General features: G+C 34.6%; 1 non-coding gene across 1 annotated transcript; it reads left to right on the top strand.

Moving 5' to 3' along the window:
- The first annotated feature begins 9,034 nt into the window (after nucleotides 1-9,034).
- Nucleotides 9,035-9,141, top strand: LOC113781763. The gene has a single exon (XR_003469669.1). It is a non-coding gene; the product is annotated as a small nucleolar RNA R71 (small nucleolar RNA).
- Nucleotides 9,142-9,387: the final 246 nt, after the last annotated feature.

Genomic DNA, 9,387 nt, shown 5'->3' with positions numbered 1-9,387 from the left:
CGTTTTGTTTTAAAAATGAAGAACGAAAAGAATATTTTTGTAAAATGTGAGGGATGAAACTCGTCGTTTTCCCTATATAGTCACATACAAAATATTTACCCATATTTTTTTGGAAAATGTTATTTACACTCCCTTTTTATTATTTGCACTCCCACTATCATTTTTATTATATAGTTTTTATTTATTAGACTATATGATATAACAAATGATGGGAGTGCAAATAACAAAATATGGAATCCAAATAACATTTTCCTACATTTGAAAGACCATATTAAAAAATCTTCTCAATGTGATTAAACTGAAGTCTTTAACTCAAATTAAGGTTTGTGTTATAGTGATAGAGACCACATTGATACTTTTAGAGTATTTCGAAGGATGAAATTGAAACTTTTCCAATAAAGAAGATACAAATATCCCCATGAACAACAGTCAATGTGATAAAACCAGCAATATACAAGAGAGACAATCTCACATTTACCAAAAAGAAGCAAGAAATCTGAAAGTATCCACACAATTGGTAGCAAGAAATCTGAAAGTATCCACATAATTGGTAGCAAGAAATATGAAAGTATCCACATAATTGGTAAATTGCCATTAAAGTACAACTGATTTACCAATGCTACATTGGAAATTCAGATTTTATACAACAGAGAAAAATGCCAATCAGAAACTACAGCCACAAAAGGTACTTTGGTCACACTTGTAAAACAAGCATCACTTTAGAGCACAAAGCAGGCATAACTGATTTTTCAATCATAAAAGAAACATAATTAAGGTGCACCACAGCATCAGTGGTTTCAAAAAACAATCAGAAACTTCAGAATTTAGTCAAATCATTAAACAGCACACCAGAGACATTGAAGAAACTATAACCATATGAAGCAATTTGTCAGTATAATTAAACATGACCAAATTGATCACAATGACAAAAGTGTGGTCACTACTCCATTGTGAACAAAAATCCATCCAAACTTTCATGAAAGAAACAAGCAATATGGCATAATTCACATATTACAATTGAGGGGCACCACTGCACCTTTAGTTATCAAAAAAATTGACAAGTTCAGAATTCTATCAGGTCATTAACCAGCACTACTTCAAACAAGTCACTCAAAAAATTATGACCACAAGAAGAAATTTGACTATCTACTCAAAATTAACCATATCCATCACAATCATAAAAGTACCATAGAATTTATTGCAACCATCAGATGACCATAGTCTATTAGGCATGGAGAAGATGAGGCGAATTATTAGCTTGGCAATGAACAAAAAACACTTCCAAACTCTGACAAAGAAGCAAGCAACCTTAAATAGTCCACATAATTGTTTAAAATCTGAATTAAGTACAATTCAGGTGTACCACCACACAAAGTGGTAACAGAAATAATTCACAAAGTCAAAATCCAGTCCAATCACGAAACAGCACAACTTCAAATAAAAAGTCACTTAAAAAACTATGGCCATAAGCAGCAGTTTCTATGTCAACTTAAACATAGCCAAATTGATCACAATAAGGTGCAGTAGATTCTACTACAATCATCAAATAGCACCGAACCAGGAACTAAAAAACCAAGGAAGCTAAAGAACTGTACAATATTAAGCATATACAAAGAATATCATAATGGAAATGAAGAATACTTTATCGAGAAGCTGGAACCAAATCCTTCTCTCACAAATTTTCCATGTTCGTAAGTTAGAATCACAATCTTTCCAACCTCAAAATCATAAAAAAAATAGTTCCAGGATGTCAAATAGCAAATCGGGATTTGAAGCAAATAAACTAGACAACACAATGGTCAACAGCTTTAATCAAACACAATGGTCAATAGTTTTAATCATGTCTACTGGCTAGCATTATTTATCAAAACGCAGAAACATAAATCTTCATAAAAGAAGCAACACTAGACTGCAAGATTGGCTAAAAGAAGCAAAAAAATTTTAAAACCGCTCAAGTCATTACGTAGCACACGATAAAATAAGATCACTTCTAGTTCTGACCAAAAGAAAAAAGCAATCCGCAATAGTCCACATAAGTGGCAAAAATTCCACTCAACTACAATTCAAGTATACCACCGCAAGTATACCACCGCACTACTAGTTAAAATTTTTTTTTACGAAGTCGGCATCCAGTCAAATCATTACACAACACAAATCAAACAGAGTCAATCATGAAACAATGACCATAAGAATCATATCTATTTTGTTTAAATATAAACATAATTGATCATTGATAGGGTGTATTTTAGTGAGATATTTTGCTAATATTACATAATTGTTTTGACTAAATATCGCACTATTTAGTAGATTTTACTCAGGTTTGTGTTTGGGGTTAATTGCAGGAAGTGGTGAAGAAAAAGTGCTGAAAATCATCATTCCAGCACACTTCCTGATAGTTAGGCGTGCCCACGCCTAACTCCAGCCTTCAAGGACGAATTCTCCGGATGATTTGCACATGTGGAAGCTTCCAAAAACTGAGTGAAGTGGCTGGTTACAAATTTGGAGATCGGTGGGGCCACTCTAAAACTGAAGAAAGTAATTTGTAATAGGATCTCTTTTATTTAGAAAGTTTGGTATTCGGATACCAATTTTTGAGGAGGAAAACTAGGACCAGGATGCGTTTCTTTCTTTGGTGGCCTGACCAAAAAAGAAAAAGGATTTCCTTGACTCTTTTGGGTGGTTACCAACCTAGAGTGGGTTGTACTTTTTTTTAGTTTTGACTCTTCTTACTTTTTTGGGAAGAATTTGAAGAGAGCCACAATTGTTGACTGGTTGAATTTGTTTTTTCCTTTAGTTTTGACCGAATTGAAGAAAAGCATCAGACTCTCTCGCATGCTTTTGTGGGAAACAATAGAAAGCAACAAATTTTTCTTGTTCTTCTTTCTCTAATTGGCCGAATTTGGGGAGACAAGAGTTGACAGTTTTTTCTCAATTGCTTTACATGGCGTGTTCTCCATTAATGGAGAACTAACTTCTTAATTCTAGTCAAGGGGACAACTAAAGATTTGGTTCAGCAATTACTGTAAAATCTAAATTATTTTAACTGTTTCATCCATTTATTGGTATTTACATGTTTTCTATTTTTAATTGTTATAGGTTTTGTGTATGATTGAATAGTGCGCAACATTTAATTACTCACGTAGGCTATTTTGCTAATTGAGGTAGTCGAATCCGTAATTGTTCGATTATCTCTGTCCCGGAAGCAACTGGCGTAATTGGATTTATATCAGGAAAACATACGATCTAATTTAAACATACCCTCGTAACGTGTTTGTTAGTTAGGACTGGACTTTTCTAAATTTTAATGCAATCTAAAAATTACATCCTATGATCGTACCTAGGGCTGTTTCCAGGTTAGAGAAATAGTTAACGGTCGTACTTTAACTATCGAGAAATTAAGTAAAGACTGTTGTTTATCGCGTGCAAGACAACTATAACCAATCTATTAATAAATGTTGAAATTATATTTGAATCGATGATCAGTTGCATGAACCATCTCTGAAGTGTACCCTTGACTAGAGTTTTCCCAATTATTTCTTTCAATTAATTATTTTTTGCATTTGATTTATTTAGTTAGCAATTCATTAGCATTTAATCCTAAAACCCCCATTTGTCTTGACTTGAAAGGAAACAAATTTCTCTCCAGTCCCTGAGGAGACGACCCTGCTTGCCACTGTCTATTAGTTAGTAAATTTTATCAGTTAATTAATTCTGGTATATCGGATTAAGCAAACTCTGCAGGAATGGAGTGAATCAAATAACCCATTGTACACCTAGAGTCTCTGCTCCAGTACCTAGAATTGATTATTAACTGCTTTTGGTGGTAGTTAGGTTTTTATTATTATTGCACAGGCTCGACACCTATCAATTTTTGGCGCCGTTGCCGGGGACAGGAGCTTGAATTATTTGTGTCTTTTTTAGTTTAGTTTATTTGTGGTATTCTTGTTAGTTTATGCCCTGCTCTTCTTGCACAGGAGAATTGATATACGACCCTGAGATTGAGAAGGCAGCGCATAGGCGAAAGCAAGAGACCAAGAGACGAAAAGAAAGGCAGTCATCTACTGCAAACGAGTCAGTAGAAGACGAAGTTAGCATGACCAATAACCGAACACTAAGGGAGTTGGCTGCCTCGGAGTTGACCCACCAGCCTTTGTGCATTACATTTCCAACTCTGGCTGAGAATACCTCCTTCGAGCTGAAATCAGGGTTGATTCACCTCTTACCCTCGTTCCATGGTCTCTCTGGTGAAAAACGCCACAAACACGTCCAAGAGTTCGAAATGATTTGTTCTAGCATGAGACCTCCTGGGGTCACTGAAGAGCAAATTAAACTTAGAGCCTTCCCTTTCTCTCTCAAGGATGCAACGAAAGATTGGCTATACTACCTACCCGCAGGTAGTATCACCACATGGGCACAGTTGAAAAAGAAGATCTTAGAAAAATTCTTCCCTGCATTCCGGGCTGCAAGTTTGAGGAAGGAAATATGCAGTATTAAACAGTACCCCGGGAAGTCCTTGTATGATTATTGAGAAAGGTTCAATAAGTTGTACACTAGATACCCGCAGCATCAAATTAGTGAATAACGATTGATCCAGTACTTCTATGAAGGGCTCCAGTATATGGAAGTTAAGCTTGATTCCTCAAAAGGCACTCACAATTACTAGAACTTTAACTTATTTTATTATCTAGACAAGCAACAATATACGAAATAAACCTATTCCAAGTGTAAATATGTAACAGCTATAAGTAAATGGATGAACTCAACTAACACACAAGTTCTAGGGTTTGGAATCAACCAAGTGTCCTTGACAACAACTCAAATGAGTCACAAATGCTACGCTACTTGTCTTGCTAAAGGCTCATTCACATGTAGTATCCGAAACTCACTTTCACGAAGGATTGAGTGTCACCTATATATTCATTTCCCTACTTTCATGGTGAAACAAGAAGTATGGTGCCATTAAACTCAAGAATGTACTAAAAGCCACTTAGTCTCAACACTACTTTTGTGTGCTAAGGTCCTAAGTTCTATTTATGCTGATTCCATCACCATCTACCAATTTTTATTGATAAATAACAATTAAAATGATTTGTAAATGATGATCAACCATTCACAAATATTCAAACAAGTTTAGATGAACTAGCAAGTACAAAAGTAACATTCATCCACTCATTTAGCCTTTTGAAACCATGCCAATTTAGCTTTTGAAAAAGGCCATTAAATGGTAATGTCCTTCCACATCCGCTGTTATGTCTCTCTCCACTAGCACCTTAACATGATTACATTCATTATACCACTTTTGGTTAGCTGTGGATGTGAACTTGGATGAATTGAAGGCTGGTTCCCCATCTTGTTGACCCTCTTCTTCTGCTTGTTCTTCTTGTTCAGAGTCCTCAGCTTCTTCTTGAGATTCAAAGATTTTCTCCTCTTCCTCAGAGTCGGTTGGTTTATCAACTAATTTTCTAACAGAAGTCCTTATTTTGCAGGGGTCTGAGAAGTCGTTGCTACTTTTCCCTTCCTAGTAGATAGCCCTAGTTGTTGAGTTTTGGCCTTCTTGGGAGAAGGGCGTCTAGGTAGCCTAGATGCTGAAGCTATGTTTATCGTAGTTAGCTTCCTACGAGGAGGCATAATGCTCTCGCTACCCTGTGAAAGGAAAGGAATAAATTCGTTGCTAACATTGTAATTTTATCCCTCTTCACATGGTCAGAATCAAAGATATTAATTTAGACATGGCCAGAATTAAAACAATGATCAATAACCCAATCTCACATTTACCAAAATATCAAACATGTCTACTGAGCAATCACCCACCATATGCTAGAAATTGCTCCATGACTACTAGATAATTAGAAATCCCCAAACAAATTGTCATGAACAAGAAAAGCAACTCAATTCAGCATTGTCATCGTAATACCTAAAATTGCATCTAAGTTATATTCACCAAAAACATCATCTACCCAAACTATATTCACTAAATTCATACAACAGTACTAATCTAAATAGTAAGAATCATAACCCATCACAAATACATTGTAATTTCATAATATCATAGAAAGATTATACAATATTCAACAATGGCGAAAATTGAAATGTAAAAGTTGAGGAAATAATCTTACTTCAAATGAATGAGATGATGATTGACGATGAAAAATATGCTAGAATCCCCAAAATTTATGCAAAAAATAAGCACCAATCGACCTAGACACATAGTTGCAGAGGTTAGAGTTCCTGGATGAATCCTCAAACTGAATTACATTTTTATGAGTTTGGATCTGTGGATCTTAGTTACAAATGGTTAGGGAGTGATTTTGAGGGAAGAATTTGAAGATTAAATGGTCAGAAATGGAGAATCTAAAGATATGGTATAGGGTGGGCTTGACTTCACAAAAGAAGAAGAAGAGAACAAATAAATTTTGTTATTTGAAAAGTGACTTTAATCTCAGATTTGGAAGTACCCGATGCTATACATTGTTGCTACACTCCAGATGTAAGATTGGATAGTGACTCGAGAGTTTTAAATCTAATGCCAAAATTGTAATAATAACTGGAACACTATTTGGGGCGAAAATAGCTATACGAGGCCAGGTAGTAAGTTGATATTAGGTGACATATATTGAGACTCGCATCTTGGAAACATATACCGGTCAAAAAGGGTGCTTTACTCTATCCATTACCAGGGGCATGTATATGACCTGATGAACACATTATGTGGCCGTTTACTTAAATATTTAAAAATTTTGAGAAATTGAAAAGCATGGAATTCGATCCCATTTAGTAATAAATGCACTAGATATAAGCCTAGCTACTTACCAAAAAAGTGTATCTATTACCCCTCATCTTTGTTCTATTGGTACTGTGCTCTCCACTCTCAAGACATCATCTCAAAAGGTATCTTTCACACAAAAATTAACATCCAAATTCATGTAGCTTAAGCATGAAACACGAAATGATGCATAGAAATGAATGAAAACTTCGTTATCTCTTCAACACTTGTTGCATTTTCTGTTTTGTTCCCTTGATATTGCAATCTGCAAAAGCAAACAAAATGTCAATTATTACCTAAATGACAATAAAACCTAAAATTCATTGAGTTGCCTTTCAACCAATGCTTTGTTTAAGGTCGTTAAGGTCGACTTTTATTTTTCAAACTTCTCAAATAAAAAAAGGAGAACTAAATCCTCTCCAAGGGTTAAAGTTCCCAAACCATCTTTCCTTGTGATAAATAGGGCATTGCTCTCCATTATCTAATAACATCAAAGGCCTGGGATGATTGCTAGTTTGATCAAAATAAGTTTATCAATATTATATGGTTGGGAATATGTAATGTTCTCAATTTCCCTTAAGGTTTCACTTTTCACTTTATCAAATGGAGGAAAGTTCTCAACTTTCTTGATGAAAATGTTATCTTTCGATCATTTCATGTTTTGTTCATGCTTCTCATGATGACAAAGAGTGCTTCTTTCTTCATTTTGCTCCATTTCATGGGTGATTGTAGTCACCTGTGAATCCTCTAAACTAAAGTTCATAGAGCGAATGCATTTTCCATTAAACAAATTAAAAAACCATAGTTTCACCATTCATTCTAGATAAAAGTTTCCATTCTTATACATCAATTAATATACCAGCAGTGGCAAAAAATGGTTTATGTAATGTTGTAGGTATATTCATATCCTCATCTATATCTAGGACAACGAGATCTACAGGTATAATAAATTTTTTAAATTTTCATAAGTACATTTTCTAGTGCACCTATAGAATATTTGAATGTACTATTCACCAACTGAAATGTAATATTGGTAGCCTTTAATTTAGTTATCCCCTACTTTCTAGCAATAGACAAAGGGATCAAAGATACAATTGCACCTAAATCACATAAAACATTTAAAAACTCGAGATAACCACACTACATTCTTTCATCAATGCAATTATCTCATTATCTACAAGCTTTCAATTCTTGGACATGAGATCCTTCAAAAATCGAGCAAACGAAGGAATGTGTACAATAGTATCAATGAGAGGAATATCAATATGTAATTGCTTAAAAATCTCCAAAATTTATCATACTCCTACTCTTGTTTCTCTTACTTAAACCTGTGAGGAAAAAGAATAAAAACATTAGTATTAACATTAGGAAAAATTGTATGAATAGGTAAATTCATAACAATAATTACATGATCTTTCTTTTTAATTTCTTTTTTTTTTACTCTTTTCCTCTTCCTTATTTTCACAAGACACACCAAGGTTAGGATCCTCCAATTGCTTACCACTTCTAAGGTTTATTGCATTGACATGCTCTTTCGGGTTTGTTTCGACTTTGTTGGGTAGCTCCCCCTGGATTCCTAGGATTCAAGGCACCAACCATTTAACCTATTTGGATCTCAATATTTCTATGCATTGTATTAAGTTGGTCCAATCTTCTCTCAATTCTCTCACATCTCTCAAAAGTTGCACTAGCTAACCTATCAATTTTATCATTTATAGCATTGGCTAGCTTTTCTATAGCAAGCTTCCAAGCAAGCTTAGTCTCCATATTCATAGGTCTTGATTGAAAACCTAATGGATTTTGTGGTCTTGGTTGGTCTACTTGATCCCTTCATCTAAAAGTTGGATGATTTCTAGACCCAGGATGTACACGAGTAAGGGTATTTTATGGAGGTTGATAGTAGTTATTAACAAACTGCATCTGTTTATTCATACAACTAGAATTATCATGATTTCTTCCACACATAGTACAACAACTCATATTAACATGTGAACTCAAACTAGAACCAACATTAGTCACAAGTGCCTTTAACATCTTTTCACATTGTCCATCTTGGCATTCAATAAATTAAGACTATCAAGTTCAAACGTACATGTCACTTTTCTAGTGTTACCTCTCTCGTTAGTCCATTGATAATATTCATGGCCATTTTTTCAATCAATTCGTGGCTTGGGTTTATCCATTAATACTCCTCCTGCTGCAGCATCTACATAAGTTTTTATAGTGAAATTTAATCCATTGTAGCATGTCCTCATGATGAGCCAATCGGAAAAACGTTGATGTGGATATCTTTGTTGTAACTCCCTCAATTGCTCCTATGCTTTATATAAAGATTCTTCCTCTTACTGGCAAAAACTAGCTATATCCATTCTTAATTTAGTAGTTTTTGTTGGTGATAAATATTTGTTTAAGAATGAGCGAGACAAGTTATTCCAACTAGTGAAAGTGTTAGGTGGATGTGAATTTAACCAAATTTGCCTTTTCCCTCAGTAAAAATGGAAACAATCTCAACTGAATTGCATGTTCGCTAACCCCATTAAATTTAATGGTATCACAAATTTTAAGAAAAGTGACTAAATGAGAGTTAGGTTTCTCGGTAGCATTACTCCGAATTGAAATTGCTG

Source organism: Coffea eugenioides, chromosome 8 (assembly GCF_003713205.1).
Source record: "Coffea eugenioides isolate CCC68of chromosome 8, Ceug_1.0, whole genome shotgun sequence".
Lineage (NCBI taxonomy): Eukaryota > Viridiplantae > Streptophyta > Magnoliopsida > Gentianales > Rubiaceae > Coffea > Coffea eugenioides.
The sequence above is the reverse complement of the archived record's forward strand: the minus strand, read 5'-3'. Positions and strand labels throughout refer to the sequence as shown.